Source organism: Emys orbicularis, chromosome 6, assembly GCF_028017835.1.
Source record: "Emys orbicularis isolate rEmyOrb1 chromosome 6, rEmyOrb1.hap1, whole genome shotgun sequence".
Classification (NCBI taxonomy): domain Eukaryota; kingdom Metazoa; phylum Chordata; order Testudines; family Emydidae; genus Emys; species Emys orbicularis.
Window position 1 is genome coordinate 123,462,001 of NC_088688.1, and position 20,606 is coordinate 123,482,606.

Sequence of the window (20,606 nt, forward strand, 5' to 3'; positions counted from 1 at the left end):
CAATATCACAAGAATTTATGAGTTTGTTAAAAGATTCACCCTCTTCACATATTTCTCCCACCCCATTGAAAATAAATTAAATTTCCTTCAGGAAAAACAAAGAATGTTCACACAGCAATTCCTGGAGACAGCACCTGTTTTCTGCAGTAAACAGGGCTCTTCCCATGTGTGGGAGAGAAACATTTTTCAATGGAGAACAGAAAAAGATAAGCAAAAGATACTATGCTTTTGAAAAAGACCAGAACATGTGTCCGTCCCCCCCAGCAATAAAAATTCTTTCCTGCATCTCTAAACAAAATTGGTCTAGGAAGACATTAAGACTTGGTGGGTAATTGGATACCCAGGATCCAACTGAGCTGTGGGCTTAGACACCATTTTGTCTTCTGAATAACATTACAGTGCAGCAATTGGACATACATTAAAAATGTAACAAAGTTGCCAAAGGGTGGCATGTAAGGTTTCTACCGCAAGACAGTAGGTTACTGGTCATCATAATCATTGTGAAATGTATGTATTATGATATTTAAGGAATTATGTATCTATATTGAAAACTAGGTTCGTAAGGTATGTAAATTAAGACCAGTCACAAGAAGGTGATAAATCGGTTCTGTTCAGGCAGGGGTAGTAGATAGATATAAATTTTATATCCACTGCTCTGTGGATGCAGTCATACATGGATATAAAGCGGATATCCACGGAGCTGCAGGGCTCTACCAGGAACCGCAGTGGCGAAAGCAGCAGCAGGTAGGATTAAGCGCATTTAGGACTAGACTTCTTTATAGTGGAGACCTCTGAAGTAAGGCAAAGGTGAGGAAAACTGAATATTTTTATTTCTTAAAAAAAAAAAAAAAATTCAAATGAGATGAAGAAAGGTTTCATTCTGATTCCCCCCCCCCCCACACACACACAAAAGACGCCTACTTTTTTGCTAGCCCTAGTTATTACTCAGATTGAGGCCCCGTTGTGCTAGGCCCTGTACAAACATGCTTTACCAATAAATTAGGTCTAAATATGGTCTTTAAAAATGTTACTTATTATATATCAGAATGCTAAACTTTGTTCTTTTTCTGAAGGTGCCTTTATGGCCAACAAATGCTTTTTCCATTTTTTTTTCTTTTTTGCTTTTCCGTGGTGTTCATGAATTTTATTATAATTCTATATTTCCCTTATGAAGCAGTGTTTCCTTCCTTTGCTGCCTCCTCCCCCATTTTTGTAATCCTGGCATCCACTTTACATTTGTTCTTGTTTGTACTTACATTACAAAATAAAGAGATCTAACCAAAAACACCAGCCTGACCCCATCAGTTGTACTCAATGCATTTACAGCTTGAATGAATATAGCCCATTCACTCCTGTATTCATCATCTCAAACCTCAAACTAAGAGGGAGAGAAAATCATCATTTAGAATGCTACAAGTAATTAGCTTGAGAGTTATTTGCAAAAGTACTCATTTTAACAAGTAACATCCGAAGGTGTTGCAAGGATGACCACTGAAAAGGGAAAATGCCTGGGGTAAAATCCTGGCCTCTGTGATTACCTTCACTAGGAATAAAAGGTGTCTTCTTTTCTCATGTTAGCTATTGAAGGCAAGGCAGTTTGTAATTTTCTCATGTTTCAGTAGATTGAGATGAAGACTATAGGGCTTTGCCTTCGCTAGGAAAAAAGTACCTTCATACCATGTTTGTTAACATGTGCTAAGGTCACCTTTTTTCCTAGCAACGAGGCCATTGAAGTCAGTGGGAATAGCATTTCAACACTGTTCCTTTTGCAATTGCTTTGGTTTCCCAAGCACTGAAAGCATTTTCTGCAATCTCCACTGCTTCCTTTGTCACTGTGGGCCCTTTTCGCTCTCTTTACTCAATTATTTGCTCTCAGTAGTGTGGCACCCATGCTATTTACTGGTATTTTATCTGATATATTACAAATGGAATGTCATGAGTTGTGTGTTCTCAGTAAAACTTCTGTTCAGAAAAAAAACAGAGTCCTATTTTGAACAGCACTTAGGCCCCCGATTAACCATTTACTTAACTTTTTAAAAGGGAGCAGACCCATTGAACTCAGGTGCTTAAATGATGTGTTGACTAAGGATGGATGTCTGCATTTTCCTGAATCTGGCCCAAATTGCATACAAATTAGTAAGCACTTCGTTTTATTTTTTGTTCGTTCCATAAAGTATGTTGGGATAAACTTAGTGAGAAACAGAAACATTTGATCTATAAGAGGCCCAAATTTTCAAACTTTGGTGCCTAATGATAAGTTAGGGTCATAAACAGTAGGCTCAAATAAAAGGGATATCCCCACTATAGCATTTTAGATGTTGGTTTAAAGGTTATCATCCTCTATTGAATTTAATAGCATTTTTCAAGATGCAGCTTGAATATACGAATACTTGTGTGTATCTAACCTTTTTGGCTATGAAACTAACTATTTCTGTAAAATATTACTACACACTAACAGTTTAATCTTTAGCATTATTTCCAAGGAGGAAAAAAGTTAGAAATTATATTAATACACTCTGTAGTAGCACGACTTTATGCCTTGATTCAGCAATGCACTTGAACATGTGCTTAACTTCAAACACTCAGATCCATCCCAGTACAGCAAAACCCTTAAGTATATGCTTTAAATCCATTGACTTAAATGAAGTTTATGCACCTGCATAACAGCTTTGTTTAATCATGGCTATATAGGGGCTGATCCAAGGTTCTGTAATGTCAATGGAAGCAGGGCCGGCTCCAGGCACCAGCCCACCAGGAATGTGCTTGTGGCGGCGCCTGGAGGGGGGTGGCGTGGCCGGGCCCCGGCCGGGCTCGCCGCCCTCCCCCCGGCACTCTGGCCGCCGGGGGTTCGCCGCCCTCCCCCCGGCGCTCTGGCCGGTCGGGGGTTGCGGGCCCGCGGCCGGGCTCGGCGCCCTCCCCTGCCGCGCTGGGGCGGGGGGCGGCGGGTGGCTTTTTTGCCTAGGGCCTAGGGCGGCAAAAAAGCCAGAGCCGGCCCTGAATGGAAGGACTCCCATTAATTACAATTCACTGATTTGGATCAGGCTTGTAAAGCTATAAAATCACTAACCATTATGGGGCTGATTCATGGATTAAGGTCCCTATACACTGCCAGAACAATGCAAAGGGGCCTTAAAGTGGGTGTTAGAGTAATGTGGGTGGGTATTTACACCTACATTGAGACTTCTTTGCACTGACAGAGTGGTGTAAAGGGACCTTCGTGTAAAGGAGAATTAGACCTGTCCGCTTTGAACTAGAGCTTTCATGATTGCTTTTGGTGAGAGAATGAACGGTAGCCTGGCCGACCGGTCTCTTTAATTACATTTTCTACTGGAGAGCAGCAAGAAGCATTGCCGTAATGTCACTGACCCCATTTTACTTCCAGCTCAAGAACAGTAAAGCTGATCCAATTTAGCAGATTCATTTTCTCTGGGGATTAATCAGAAAAGAAGGTTACATCTGAGTGGGAACGTGTATGTGTCGCTCTGCCCCCTCTCCCCCCCAGTCCCCAATTCCATTTATATGGTATAAGGGATGGAATTATAGGCAACTTCTAACCATGGCTAACACTTCATAGTACTACCATTTAGCTCTCATGGGAAACAGATTTAATAAAGGAGTTAAGTTCAACACCTATTTTCCTTCACTTCGTAAGGGAAAAAAGGATTTCTCATTGTTGTTTGTATTACTATAGCTTCTGGATGCTTTAAGTAAAATTGGCATCCTATTGTGCTAGGTGTAGTACAAACACATTATAAGAGCATTCCCGCTGCAATGTTGTTACACTTTAAGTAGATACGGTAGGAAGCAGAAAATAGAGGTTAAGTGACTTGTCCAAGGTCACAGAGCAAGTCAGCAACAGGACTAGAAGCTAGGTCTCTTGAGTCACAGATCAGATCTCTTTCCACTAGACCATGGTGCCTCTAAGGAGCTGAGTTGAAAGCTTTAATAGAGCAGGTCAAAACTTTTCCAGCAACATTATTTCAGAGGACTGGGGTCTTCATTCAAAAAAAGAAGTTTGTGATAAATGTCTGATTTCTGTGCACAATTTAGGGGGGGGGAACACACCTGAAAACCAGAATGTTTGTTGTCAGCTATATTATTTTTTTTTTTAAGCTGAAGCTTTTGGTATTTGAATTTCTACCAATAAATTGAATTTTTCAGTAAACTCCCCCCACCCCCAATTTTTGACTAGCTCTAAGATACAGCTAGGGCCTGCTTGTTTTCATTCACTGTAGAAAGAAAGAGTTTACCAGAGAAACATTGAGTAATGTTTATGCATTCTATTTGGTTTTAGTAAGGGAAAAGTAGATTCAATTAGATGGAAACAATCTCAGTTCGTAAGAACTGGTGCATGGCCATTTACTGAAACTGGCACTGAATAGCAACCCTTAGTAGAGTCATTAAAAAATTAATTTTCCATTTCACATTTCCTTATGAAAAGTAGAAAACAGACAAGTTTTGACATTCTGGGAGATGTGACCCTTTATTTCAATGCAGAAGTGGCTCTTACTGAGAATTACTTAAACAGAGAAAAAGATATCCAGGGTTTAGACATTTTCACTTCATTCATATATAAAAGTGAATGAGTCGGAAACAGCTCAGAGATGGTGATAACTTCATTCTGTATTTAAAGAAGAAAGCAGGCTTAAGAAAAATTTGTGCTACCATTTTTTCTCCTTTATTCCCTTCAGTTTACATCTGGTTATTTGCAGAGGAACTTGTCAGCTTCCTAGGTGTCATGCAATCTCTCCCCTGACCCAGTGGTTAGGACTGGATAAAAACCATTCTGTCAAAATCCAACTTTTCATGTAAAAACAATTTTCTGTTAATGAGAATTTTGTGAAGAGTGTCTGCTTTCTGCATAAAATTGTGTTTCTTCAACTAAAAAAAACCAAACACCTGAAAACTAAAAAGCTTACAGCCAAAAACTGATATATTGTGGCTGAATACTGAAATATTTTACTTTGGATATCCCACCCTGGTATACATCGGAATTGTAATTTGTTGTCCCCATTCTCCTCCGGAGGCACAACTCCGCAGCCATTCTACATCTCCCATGATGCATCATGGCCAGGGAATCCATCGTTCAACTGCTCCCCTTTACCATGAGAAGAAATCATGGTGCATGATGGTAGATACAGTCCAACCTGGGAGAAAACCGGGGGCATGAAGCATCTGAACTACAACTGTCACGAGTGTCAGAGGACCCGGTTATATCATAGGCAGGCAGGCCTAGTGGTCAGAGCCCAAATGCCTGAGCCAAAGGTCGAAACAGAGTCAGAGTTGAAGGTCAGAGGCAGATTACCAGGAGTCAGGGAAGACAGGAGCAGGGCTGGAACAAGACGGGATGCCAGGTAGAATCTGGGCAGGAATTAGAGAGATGAGCCTAGGGAGTCAAAAAGTCCAGAGGCATGTGCATTGAGCAGCCAGCGAGTGACCGAACGAACAAGCTACTGCTGCTGAGCTGAAGAACGGGCTTGCTAGCTTCCTCAGCCAGTCAGGCAGGACGGTCCATCAGGCAACCTAGCTGGCTCATTAGGGTGGCAGGAGTATGGAGCAGGTGCAGCTGCAGGGCCTTACTCCTGATAGTAGGGCCATAGCAATATTTCTGAATTGAAATATTTCAGTTTTCAATTGTTCACCAAAAATTGAAAGCTTTACGTGGCAGATAAAGCCCATTTTCTGACCAGCTCTAACAGGGATACCATGTCCTTTTCCTGTATCAGAGGGCTTACGGTGCCCTCTGCTAGCTGAACATTTAACTGAGTAAAAGGGTGTTCTCCTGGGTAGATCCTTTCCCTGCTGCTTAGCTCAGGTAGAGGGAAGGCACCCAGGGATAAGATAGCAGGTCCATTACAATGTTACCGCTAAAATGTGGCCGAGTTAATAAATCCATGATCACTACGGATCACTTCATTTGGTAGCCAAAATGGAGGTGAATTACCTAGAGAATCAACAGAAAAAAAATGCAGGACAAAGTTAATCTACTACTGCCACTTCGGTCTACTGCTACTGAGGTCTCATGTGAAAGATGAGAAAATATAATTTGATCTCAGAGGACTGGTTTCAAATAGATGAAGGACAATTTTTGAAGTGACATACTAAATGATTAAGTAACTTGTGGCTGTTGCATGATTCAGATGAAGGAAAAAGGTATTGACAATGACTTTCAAACTGTTCCCAAAGATGTCAAAGTTATTGAGAATATCGATAAGTGTTTGCTTGGTATGGGAAAAAAATTATATACATACACACCACAACTCCAGTGAAAGTTAATAATGAGAAAAATAAAGAGACAAGAAATGGTTATGGGTTGCTTCCCAAAACGAGACCCATTTTACTGTACTATTTATTTTAGTTTTATTGATAGTACTTTTTTTTCTGGTTGTAATGATCAGCCATGTTTCATAAGCCTTCTGTAATATATTCCACTGACACCCCATTATATTTCATACACATTTTCCTACCTGTCAAACATAACCTAACCCTCAATTATCTGAGTGAGCTTCACAGTTGTTACAATGGAACCAGGATTATTCAAATGTATGTCTCAGCAATGGTACTGTCATAGAAAGTATTTCAAACGTCAGGTTACTTAAACAAATTCATCCCTGATGGGATGCTGAATGTCACCACTTTGTTTATGCCTCTCCTTGTTACTTGTTCTTCTATTTCTTTTCCTTTACATTCCTTCTAAATCTGGCTGTGCGTTTTCCTCTGTGTTCAGTATGCATTTTCCTGTAGGCTTTATTCAGAATGGGACTGTGGCTTTGCCACAAACCATTGGCAGGAGACAAGTATCTATTTGAGGCTTCCTCCTGCTCCCATTGAAGTACATTTTAAAAAAAAAAAAAAAAAAAAAAAAAAACCACACACACCACACACACAGGATCAGGGCCTTGGAGAGACTGGGAACAAGATTATGACTCAGTGAGACAAAGCCTGGCTCCTCTCTTGTTTCAGGTGTAGGAGTCTGTGCCAGCCCTATATCCACTGCACATTATTTTCCCCCAAAGGGCCAGCTCTGGCACGCTGACTGTATACATTTGAATTGGGGCCCTAATGACTTCTTTCCTCTCTCACAGTCTATCACTGTGCTGTCTCTAAGGTAGCTAAGTGCAGTGTAAACCCATGCAGCTTGGAAGCACAGCTTTGTTTGATATATTGGAGGATGCTGAGATGTATGGTGCTTGCTAAACGTATGAACTGTACTCCGTTTACCATCGTTCTTGTTGGCTGTTCCTATGCCAGTCTTCAGATTGCACACTTAATGAATTAACTGCTTGGCCATGGTCTGTAGATCCTTGAGTGATTGTTTTAGCCTCTGTCACAGCAAATTCAATTTGTCTAGCAGTAAGTACAGCTTTCTTTAAAGTTTGATTACTGTTTCCAAACAGTAATCGCTCTCACACACACACAGAATAAGGTTGTTCTTGAATTATCTCATGGGACATATCCCTGTCCTACTATGAAACAAGTTTCCACAATGTAGCAAGATATTGGCTAGTAGTAGTACAGCTGATACAGTTTCAGCTGTAAAAGACGAATACCTGTTTATCAGGCAGAGGAATGCAAAACATATATTCTGACTTCAAGTATCCAGAGAACGTATTAGCACAACTTCTTCCCTGTGATCTGGGGACCACGGCGCCAAGATTTGGGGGCACCAAAAAGCGGTGCCCCCCCTCTTTTTTTTTTTTAATATACACACACTATTGCTGGAAAATGAATGAATAAAGAAAAGAGAAACGTCGTTGAACTTGCATTTTAACTTGTCGTTCTTCTCTCGTACATTACAGCTATAGCCCACGCCAGCTCTGCGATGCGGGCACAAGCGTACTGCTTCACTACGGTACAAAGTGGCAATGACGTCATGTTTCTCGTCGCGCGCAGCCGTTACCCATTCTGACAGGCTGTTTATAATGCTACGTTTACTAGTTTTCGGAGGTTGTCGACTGAGGCTAACTATTTTTGTTGAGTTGTTTCAGATCTAAGACTCTGGCAATTGCCGCTGCATCATTTCGCTAATACTTTGTGTCAATTGCGTGTGTGTGTTAAGTATTTGAGTGTATATGTTTATCATGTGCGAATAGGCATGTGTAGGTTGTTGAAATTTGAAATATTGATATTGTCAGTTGTTATATGACAGAGTATCCGCCATTCTAATTTTATTAATAACAATAATTGGATATTCTAAAGGTAGAATAAAATGTAGTAGATTTTGATATGAAAGAATGAAGGACGTATACGTGAACAATGCCACATTATGCAGTATTCATTTTGAAAGTTTATAATAAGCGATGCTCCGGGGGGAGGGAGGGCAGAAGGTGGAAGTTTCGCCTAGGGCGCAAAATATCCTTGCACTGGCCCTACTGGGGACTCATCCTTGCTACAAGCTAGAATACACAGCTCAGACATACAAAACCATTTATAAAACTACTCCAGTCTCAGGAAAGTAAGGGGGAAGAGGGGGAAGCTGGACGCTAGACATGCTTATCAACAGACGGTTATAGAATGCATTTGGTAGACAGCTACAGCACTGTACACCTAAATGTTTCTGAAATGTCTAAATAAGGCTTGCGTATATACTCCTATGAGTATAAGTAGCATGCAATATGCTCTAGTAAGGCAAGCAACTGCCAGTAGAATGGAGTGAGGTGACAAGGGGGCATACACCATTTCAATGCTGCAAGCTCCCCTACCAAATACACCAAAACAAGCCTCTTGCCAATGTCCCCAGTAGGACAAATCCCCTCCTACAGCCGCATTCCCACTAGCAAGTCAGTGAACTCCTCCCTTGCCCCCAAACATTCCCTTATGCCTCCTTTCAAATTTAGGTTTCTCATCCCCTGCCATCAACACCTCCTCTCCCCCCCCCCCAAACACACACCTTATCCTCCCCAAAACATGTCCTCCTAGCTTCCCTCCAATCCTTTGTTACCCACCCTACTTCACCCTCACTAAAATGAAGTTCTTGGCTCTGGTTCCCTCCATCTCAATGTCAATGTAATTCACATCACTGCAGCAGGCCCATAACTGGACTTTCCACACTTTCTTCTCTTGTTTACAAAGTTTGCATTTGTGTATTTCATTTTCCCATGCAAATTCCATGGATCCTTTTAGGACTAAACTTTCAGTCTTCTGTTCCTCCCCACTAAGTGGGCATACAGTACATGAACACTGCAAAAGCAACATTAAGGGTGAATTTGTTTCCAGGGCAGCCACAACCCCATGATTACTCACACAGGAACATTATGCCTGCAAAGGATTAAGAGTAATATGCATGACACATGCCTATGATGCTACAGCAGCCTCAAGAGGAGGATGTGCTAACAATATGTGGACCATGCCCCTTGGTTCCTGCCAGGGGCATCATTCCCCATATCCACCCATGGAACATCAAGAGAGGGTTTAAAAGAACACCCTAGCAGGCAATTGTGGATACACCAGAATTAGTGGAAGTGTTCTGTCCTGCACTCTCCTCTTTGACCAAGACTTTTGTGTTATACACACAGATACATGAATGACCCTACAAAAACAAGATGCTGGGTGCATTCAATGGAAAACAAGACTGCATTCTCAATCTATTCAATTATTTTAAACAATAGTGAGGGGAAAGACTTGGACAATTTGGAAAAATACCTAACAGTGCTTTTACAAAAATAGAGAGATTCCATCCTGTCTTTTAAAAATAAAATAAAGTTTGGTTCTTGGCTAAATTTAGGGGTTGGGGGGTGGGGGGGAAGAGTAGGATGAAAGTTATTCTTAAAAAAAATATGCTGAAAAAAATCAAGGGGTGCTAAAATATTGTCTCTTTGGAGGACGAGGAGGCTTTAACCCTAAAACTGCAGTGTGAACAGGTAACATTTCCGCTGTTCATTCCTTCTTTACAATCAATGCCATGAAACTGGCTAACGTATCGTCTCTTTCCATTTTCATTACAATTGTGCCGATCTGAATGAGAGATCAGAACTTTAGTGCATGATAGTCTGTAAATAATGGCAGTATTCTGGACTCATCCCATCCAGTATTCTATATTCCAATACTCTCTTACCAAGAGAGACAGCAGCATCTCCTACTGCTTTAGAATGCTGCTGTGGTCTGGGTTCATGGCCAGTCAGACTTTTGACTGCTACTTCTGCTTTTTTATTTGAATTATGGCTTGGTTCTTTTATTATTGATTCTCAGCATCACAAAAGCTGATATTTACCCTACATGAGCACATACAGCCTATTGACAAATAAATTTAGGGGCATACAGCGAAGCTGACAACCAGCCAGATCTGATACAAGTGTCAAGTATTTCTCTCTGCTCTCAATGTGAAAAGAGACAGGTTGGGGGTGGGGGTGGGGGGGAGGGACAGAATAACCAGGGTCACCATGTCTGTATATAGCCATATACATTTCTCTTGTTGATCCAACAATCCTTTGTTTTTAAACATATAAACAACCTACCCGTTATTATTGTATTACAGTAGCACCTCTCATCTAAGTATTTGTATAGTAGATGCCTCTCAACCAAGATTAAATCTCCATTGTGCTAGGTGCTGTACGTACATATTATGGACACAGTTGCCAATTTTCATGTGGTAAATAAGCACCCCAACTTTCATAATAAGCCAAAAATCAAGCTAATCTCATTTCAAAACAAGACCAAAACAAGCCAATCCCTAAGAACCCCAACACTATGTGACTAGATCTCCCCCAGCATGCAGTCTGGGACTGTGGTGGGCCCACTGTGCACCCCTGACTCTTCCCACCCCCACCCCTGCTTGCCAGGAGCCTATCAAAAAATAAACTAAACTAAAAAAAAAAAGCTACAAGCAACAAGCCAAAAAGTAGCCAACAAGCAACTCAGAAGCCAATTAAGCCAAAAACAAGCCCAACTTCTACATTTTTGGCATGTCTGATTTATGGAGTCCCTGCCCCAAAGAGCTTACAATCAACATGGATGACTCAGACAAAGGGTAGGAAAAGGAAGAATGATCATACCCATTTTGTAGGAGGTGGTAAAGGAAGCACACAGTGAGATTAAGAGGATGTTTACATTGCATCTGGCAGGATGTTTCCCAGCTCAGGTAGACAGAGACACGCTAACTCTGCTTCAGCTAGCACACTAAAAACAACAGTGTAGTCAGGGGAGGATGCGTGGTGGCTCAGGCTAGCTGCCAAAGTACCTGACTCTCTGGATACATAGTTGAGCCACTAACCTGAGCCACTGCCCAGACTATCGATGACTACACTGCTATTTTTAGTGTGCTAGCTCAGGTAGACCTAGTGTATATCTGTCTACCTGCTCTGGGAATCACGTTTCCAGATGCAGTGTAGATGGTACCCTAAGTTACTTCCCTATAGCAGCTACTTGACCCAACACCCCCTCCGTAACTAACGCTTTCTTGTCCAACGCATGGTATACTCATTCTGTCACAGCCGCTGAGGCACTTTTGTAAATTTTACTCCAATTGTTGTTCATTTGGACCAGACTTTTGAATATGCTGAATAGTATCCTCTGAGCGGTCAATTTTGGGGGGGCTATGAAATACAAGCAGTCTAATTAAAGAAATCAATTTGTGAAACCATTTGTATTCTGGTCTCAATCCTTATTTGCACAGAGACAGTTTTAAACACAAATAGATGTGCGAACATTAAAAATGTACTCCAAATGACAGATCTTTGAGTGAATGCACAGCCTGCAGCCGAAACAACCCGTGTTAAAGCAATGCCAGTAACGGTTACATGTGTATGACAATCTCTTTTTCCACAAATCCAACAATATAGTGTTAGTCATGGAGGGTTTGTTTTCAAATTGTGCAACAAACAACTGCAATGATGGTAGATTACATTTCCTTACATTTTAGAAGCTAGAGTCACGTTATGAGGTTGATAATACTATGTACAACACATCTTTAACAACAAATCCCAAGGTATTTGCACGGCAACTGATTTCTATTCCATTTTAATGATGCATAAACTCCCTCTCTCTTTCCCCAACTCCAGGCAATCTACACATTACAATTCTTAATTAAAAAAAACCCCACAAACAAACAAAAATCACACTCCTGCCATAAACAATATAAGCATCATCACCCCAACAATTTATACATCTCATTAAAATACACACACACACACACACACACCATATACACACACACTTATTTCTTCAAAAATGTTTACTGTTTTGAAAATACATCAAGTGAAATCCTGGCCCCATTACAGTCAATAGCAAAGCAACCCACCCCGCAATGACTTCAGTGGAGCCAAGACTTCACATTCAGTCTGTTCTCTTGCATACAGGTGCTAAGAGGAAAAAGGTTCCATAACTTGGTAATCAAGATGGTGCTTATTACAGTTAGAAACACGTTCCTGCTTGACCAAAACACCACTAGGTATGTAAATAAAGGGGTGCAGATTGAGTCAATGTTATATTTGAAAATAAACTCTTAATTTAACAATGATTTCTTTAAAAATAGACAAAGGCTATATGTTTAATTATAGTAATAAACTGATATTTTAGGGCCCCCGTGGCCACCTTTACTCTCACTGAACAGTATTTTACTACACAAACAGACTCTTGGATTTCAGTGGTACTACTGGTGTTGTAAATTACTACTTGCTATGACTAGGAGTGGCACAATTGGGCCCCTAAACTTGGAGTAGTCTGTGTTTTTCCAAGTGTATTCAATGCAGACTTTTCTTTCAAGTGGAAGAATAAAAATAATTCAAATCAATTTATTTTGAAATCATGCCTACTGTAACATCCCCAGTGGGGAAAGATCTGTTAGCTATTGTATTTTAGTTGAGCCCCAGTGACTTCTGTGGAGCCCTGCCAATTCACACCAGCTGGCCTGAAATATTTGAGATATTACCAGTGAGACTTCAAATACATTACTAAAGTCTTATGAGGATGTTTTTTAAAGTGAGAAATAGTGTGGATAGAAAATATATCATTTATTATTTGTATTACAATACCCATAAGGAAAATATATTGTCTTCCCGGTTTGGATAATTAGGATAAGCCTAAATACATCCTCTAAAAACATCCTGATACAAAATTTAGGATCTCCACATAGTTTATCCTGGGCCTACACTTTATGGTGACTGAATATTTTAAAATATGTAGATACAGTAGACCAACCTAGATAGATTCTCTTCAGTTTCAACTAGGGCAGTCAAACAATTGAAAAGCCACCCATTGTGCGATTGGGGGAAGGGGGAGGAAAAAAAACAAAACAAGACACAAAACAAAACAAAACCAAATCAATCGGGGGAGGGGGAGAAAAACAAAGCCACTCAGTCCTACTTCTTGTTTAGCGAATCGCTCAGACAAACAAGTTTGGTTACAATTTGCAGGAGATACTGCTGCCCACTTCTTGTTTACAATGTCACCTAAAAGTGAGAACTGGTGTTCGCATGGCACTGTCGTAGCCGGCATCACAAGATCTTTATGTGCCAGATGCACTAAAGATTCATATGTCCCTTCATGTTTCAACCACCATTCCAGAGGACATGCGTCCATGCTGATGACGGGTTCTGCTCTATAATGATTCAAAACAGTGTGGACCTATGCATGTTCATTTTTGGCATTTGACTCTTTTTTGGTGGTTCGGGTTCTGCAGTTTCTGCATTGGAGTGTTGCTCTTTTAAGACTTCTGAAAGCATGTTCCACACCTAGTGCCTCTCAGATTTTGGAAGGCACTTTAGATTCTTAAACCTTGGGGACGAGTGCTGTATCTATCCTTAAAAAAAAAAAAAAATTCTCACATTGGTACCTTCTTTGCGTTTTGTGAAATCTGCAGTGAAATAGTTCTTAAAATGAAGATGTGCTGGGTCATCATCCAAGACTACTAGAATATGAAATATATGGTAGAATGTGGGTAAAACTGAGCAGGAGGCATACAATTCTCTCCACAGGGCGTTCAGTCACAAATTTAATTAATGCATTATTTTTCAACGAGCATCATCAGCATGGAAGCATGTCCTCTGGAATGGTGGCTGAAGCATGAAGGGGCATATGAATGTTTAGCATATCTGGCATGTAAATACCTTGGAACGCCGGCTACAATGGTGCCATGCGAACCCCTGTTCTCACTTTCAGGTGACATTGTAAAAAAGAAGCAGGCAGCATTTTCTCCTGTAAATGTAAACAAACGTCTTTGTCTTAGCAGTTGGCTGAACAAGAAGTAGGACTGAGTGAACTTGGAGGCTCTAAAGTTTTACATTGTTTTATTTTTGAATGCAGGTATGTAACAAAACAAATCTACATTTGTAAGTTGCACTTTCACAATAAAGAGATTGTACTATAGTACTTGTATGAGGTGAATTGAAAACTACTACTTTTGTTTATCATTTTTACAGTGCAAATATTTGTAATACAAATATAAAGTGAGCATTGTACACGTTGTATTCTGTGTTGTAATTGAATTCACTATATTTGAAAATGTAGAAAACCATCCAAAATATTTAGTAAATTTCAATTGGGATTCTATTGTTAACAGTGAGATTAAAAAAATTAAATCGTAATTAATCCGTTTGAATCATGATTACATTTTTTGAGTTAATCAACTGAGTTAACTGTGATTAATTGACAGCCCTAGTTTCAACATTATTACTGTAACTGCCTGGACTAAACTGTTGTGTACTGGTACTGTGCACCATTAAATAGCTTCTGTGTCCCATCTAAAGAGACAGGCAAATTTTCAGTAATGGGGAAAATTATTCTTATATTTAGGATCAAATCCTGCTTCCTTATTCATTGGAATAGTCCCACTAAAAACAAGAGGCCAAATTCTGCCATTACTTAGGGCCCTATCCTTGCTGTATGACCGTGGGCATGTCACTTAACCATTCTGTGCATCAGTTCCCCCTCATCTATATAATGGGATAGGTGAGCTCACCCATACACCAAGATCTATGGACAAAGAACATTAATTATTATTTCTGTGGTGGATGCAACTATTTCCAAACGTGGTCTAGAGCCAGTGTCTTGGCTGCAGCTCGCTTTTGCTAGACACAGCACAGCCTCCGAACTATCAGAGTTCCTTAGAGCTTCCTGATGCTCTCCCTGGCCCCAGGTTAGAACGGCCTGGGGTCTGTTCTAAAAACTGTGCCAACCGGCTATGGTCTCCTAGGATAGATCTACACTAGAATAAAGACCCCAGGCATAGCTGTGGCTGGCCTGGGTCAGCTGACTCAGGCTTGTGGGGCTATAAAATTGCCCTGTAGACATTTGGGCTCTGGCTGGAGCCTGGCCTCTGAGACCATTCTCCCCACACCCCCAGGCTCCAGCCCAAGCCCCTATTACACTGGTTAAATTGCAACACTGGATGGTTCATAGGCATATGTGACATTCTATAACTTGGGGGAGTGTGCTGTAACCCCCATATTCCTCATTTTCATATCATCGTGATCTTACGTATAAAGCATGCCTTGTAAGGTATCAGGGGAAAGGTTATGATCTGCTGAAAGTCATTTCTCTATCCATGTATGTATATCATTAATGCATATGAAGTTAGGAGAATTGTGTAGTACGGTTGTCACTAAAACATGCTGTAAGTTGGGGGAAATCAGCCAGATATTAGCTCCCCAGAGGTAACAGCAAGGAAAGTAACCAACGCCCGGGCGAGGTGTCAAACAACCCATCAACAGCCATTGTCCAGCAAGGAGCTACCATGCAATGACTCACCTGCATGAGGCCACACCAGGGGAATTGCTCAACCTTGCTTGGAGAGACTCAGTAGTGCTCACCTGACTCTGAAGGGGGGGGCAAAGCCAAGAGGGAGGAAAGGACATGATAAAAGGAAGAGACGTTTGCCAGGCTCTTCCTCTCTCTATTCCACCTCCATCTACAGACACCACCAAGCGCCTGAAGCGCTGATCAAAGGGGAGAGCCTGGCTGAAGGGCAACCAGCCAACCTGTGGTGAGAAGCATCTACATTTGTAAGAGCACTGAAAGTGTTAAGATCAGCTTAGAATGTATTTTGCTTTTATTTCGTTTGACCAAACCTGATTTATGTTATATTTTGATTTACAACCACTTAAAAATCTCTTTCATAGTTAATAAACCTGTTTGTTTATTCTACCTGAAGCAGTGCATTTGGTCTGAAGCGTGTCAGAGGCTCCCCTGGGGATAACAAGCCTGGTGCATACCAATTTCTTTGTTAAATCGATGAACTCATATAAGCTTATAGCATCCAGTGGGTATAACCGGACCCTGCAAGACGGAGGTTCCTAGGGTTGTGTCTGGGACTGGAGATATTGGCTAGTGTCATTCAGTTGCACAATCCAAGGAGCAGCTTACATGCCAGAGGTTGTGCGTGAACAGCCCAGAAGTGGGGGTTCTCACAGCAGAGCAGGGTAAGGCTGGCTCCCAGAGTCAAGGATTGGAGTGACCTAGCAGATCACCGGTCCAGATAAAACCAGAGGGGAGCGTCACAGCAGAGAAGGCAATATATTTAAATATATTGTATTTGTATAGAGTAAGTCAGGTCCTGCTCAAAGGTCAAAAAGCAATGAGACGTCGTGTTTGTTGTTTTTCTTTATGCGCCATAATAAGGAAAGCCCTGCATTGCGCAACTCCTGGTTCCCAGATTACCATTGCTACGTTTCTCTGCTAGAATATGAAATTCTAGCCTACTCCATAAATAAAATGCAATTATAGTTCCATCCAATTACAGTTCCATAGTTTAATGTGGATTTATAAAAAGTCACCAGCACTCATTCTTAGAGATGAAACTGGCCAGGTTAGTGATGATTAGGAGGTATAAAAAGAAACATCTGGACAAAAGGCCTTAGAAGTTACCATTGCCTGCTGAAGGCCTTTACGGTTTATTTCCGCCCCCTCCTTCAGGTCTTAAACATTTTTACTCATAACAAATAACTTTGCAATGTTTACAGAAATGGCATATTCCATGCAAAATTGATTTCATAACTATGATAAATTGTTTGCATGCAGAAAGGTTCTCGATAGTTACTGGAATTAGGCAGAACAGATGTCACATTAACATTTGGCGGATGAGATGACAGATGAGTGATTACAGTGTGGAAATATTAGGCAAGTTGATAATAGGCTAACACATACTGCTATCATTTCTTAATGCTGCTGGGTTTAAAAAAAAAAAAAAAAAAAAAAAAAAAAAAAGGACAACCCTGAATGAACAGAGTAGTGGAAAAATGAGAAGGAAAGTAGGTTATATTCATAAGGATCTAGCTCAATATTTCATGGGTTTCCCTATTTACCACATACATTACATGACCGATCCTCATATTTGATTAGGCTACTAAAGAAGGAAGTTACAGGCCAAGAAGACACACAGTTAGCCAAATATGAAGTACCTGTGTCTTTAGGAAGAGATCTATGAATTTTAGCAAAGGAGAAACTTTTACATGATAGTTACCGGAATTCTTTCTACTGGATCTGGGGCAGTCAGTTGCTCAAGGAGCATAGTATTCCCTACTGCCAGGCCAATACATTTGTTTCAGTGCTGACAGATTTTTTTAGTGTGGGATTGTGCACAAAACCTTTAAAAATAAATAAATAAATAAAAAATAAACCAAGGTTGGGCTGAGTCTCACCAGCGTCCGTAAACCAGCAGTGATTTGTTATTTGTATTCTAGCAATATCTGAAGTCCCCAACTGAGACTGGGGCTTGATTGCGCTAGGTGGAGAGCAACCAACCAGAAACATCCCGCCTTGGAAGATCTTGCAATCTACATAGACAAGACAGATTATGTGGGAAAACGGGAATAAAGCAATTTTCTCAAGGTTGCATAGCCGATCAGTGGTCAAGACAAGACTAGCAACCTTGTTTTCCCCGATTCCCATTCCAGTTCCCGATCCACTACGTCACACTTTTGCCTGTAAACCTACCTTTGAAATTTTTTTGTGAACTTTTGCACTATGTACCAATGCCCACACTTTGTTTGAGGCTGCAGTTAGCAGTGCATTTTAAATCTGAGCTGAGTTCACGTGAGATGGTTCAGTTCCTCCTGTGTGACTTACCACATAGGACTCACGCATCTGAAGCCATTGTATCCCATATCTGTACAATGCCTACCTGAGGCTTCTCGTGAACAGCACTACAGTATACGGCACTCATAAAGCTTAAGAATTACTTGACAAAGAAAAACTAAATGTGCCCAACGAGCATTTATAATACACTTAGTATCCACTTTTCCACACATTTAGATTGTCCAGTTTTATCCTTGAAAAGATTTAGATCACAACACGAATCTGGACCTTCCTTTTGCTGAGGCAAAAAAATAAAAACCCACACCCACTTTTTTTTTTTCTAAGCTAAAAAAGCTAAAGTAAAACTAAGAAAACAGGTTTGTTGTATCTTTTAAAGTCTCATCCCACACAAAAATGAAAAAAAACTAGAAGATAAAAGTTAGATTTGTTATAGGGACCAATTGATTTCAGTGGGAGTTAGATCAGACTACTACTACTTTTAGTTAGATCTTCAAGAAAGGATGAATTCAGGGAAGGCAGCATTTAATGGACTTTCTCCCACCATGTGTACGTACAGCAGCCACACAATGAGGCCCTGATCTCATCTGGAGCCTCTAGATATTTCTGTGACAACAGCCATCTTGGCTGACAGTGGGGATTGAACCAGCCACCTCTAGACCTAGAAACATACGTTGCTAAAGCTTGAGCTAAAGAGGCAGACTATGGCTTTGGAAACTAATATAATGATATCTTCTCAGGATTGGGCATATTGCAGGACATGCAACACACCATCCAGTGAGTTATGTAATTCCACTGGAAAGAGGAAGTTCATCACAAACGAGGCCCACAGCGGTTCGAATCCCAGATGAGCTCCCATCTATGGATATGTTAACAATGCTGTCAGAAGTGTCATTGCTGCACCTGTAGAGATACCGGAGCCAACGTTGATCTTGCTAGCTCAAACAACAATGGCAGTGAAGCCACAGCAGCACGGGCTGTACAAGCCCACCCAGAGGCCTGGGTACGCTTGTAGCTGGGGGGACATAACAGATTCACACATTTTGTGGATTAGGCTCAGAGGGAGATGACCAGTGGCTTACATTACAATACTAAACCTATTCTCTGTTCTATGAGTTCTGTCCCTTATGCCTAATTCTTTCCAAATGTGCTGGGCACAACACCACTAAAGTCAACACAAAGCCTGCTTGCACCAGGGCTGAAGATGTCCCTTTCTATTTTCAGGAGTCTGACTACTCCTGTTATCCTCCCCACACCACACAGGCCCTGCTTATTTCTTACCTTCCACACCGCACTATTGCTTTCTTTAGGCTTTTATGTCCTCTCTTCTTGAGCTCTCCCTGTACTCTCCTTCTCCAGTTGTATTTATACGCCAAAGCCCCAATCATAGGGTTGGAAGAGACCTCAGGAGGTCATCTAGTCCAACCCCCTGCTCAAGGCAGGGCCAACCCCAACTGAATCATCCCAGCCAGGGCTTTGTCAAGCCGGGCCTTAAAAACCTCTAAGGAAGGAGATTCCACCACCTCCCTAGGGAACCCATTCCAGTGCTTCATCACCCTCCTAGTGAAATAGTGTTTCCTAATATCCAACCTAGACCTCCCCCACTGCAACTTGAGACCATTACTCCTTGTTCTGCCACCACTGAGAACAGACTAGCACCATCCCCTTTGGAATCCCCCTTCAGGTAGTTGAAGGCTGCTATCAAATCCCCTCTCACTCTTCTCTTCTGCAGACTAAATAACCCCAGTTCCCTCAGCCTCTCCTCATAAGTCATGTGCCTGAGCCCCCAATCATTTTCATTGCCCTCCTCTGGACTCTCTCCAATTTGTCCACATCCTTTCTGTAGTGGGGGGCCCCAAAATTGGACACAATACTCCAGATGTGGCCTCACCAGTGCCGAATAGAGGGGAATAATCACTTCCCTCAATCTGCTGGCAATGCTCCTACTAATGCAGCCCAATATGCTGTTAGCCGTCTTGGCAACAAGGCTGTTGACTCATATCCAGCTTCTCATCCACTGTAATCCCCAGGTCCTTTTCTGTAGAACTGCCACTTAGCCAGTCGGTCCCCAGCCTTTAGTGGTGCATGGGATTCTTCCGTCCTAAGTGCTGGACTCTGCACTTATCCTTGTTGAACCTCATCAGAGGTCTTTTTTGCCCAATCCCCCAATGTGTCTAGGTCACTCTGGACCCTATCCCTACCCCCCAGCATATCTACCTCTCCTCCCAGCTTAATGTCATCCGTGAACTTGCTCAGGGTGCAATCCTTCCCATCGTCCAGATCATTAATGAAATGCTGAACAAAACTGGCACCAGGACCGACCCCCGGGGCACTCCGCTTGACCCTTCAAAGACATATAAGTGACTTTCATTTACCCACTGTGAGGAAGTCCCACTTCTTTGGGACAATTCAGCATTTGCTTCAAGTGTGAGTGTGTGCAATAGTTATTTTCAAGTTTATTGTTAAATTTGATTCAGAGACTTTTTTGGCCATTTCCATTAATAAGTACAAATACAAAAGCATTACTTTTTGCTTCATTTCCCTGGTCCTTGTGGAAGTTTGCCATCATCACTGAAAATCCTTCATCTTTCAGACAACTGTCCTTTGTTCAGTAATTGAAGATAAGAAAAATAAAATCAAAG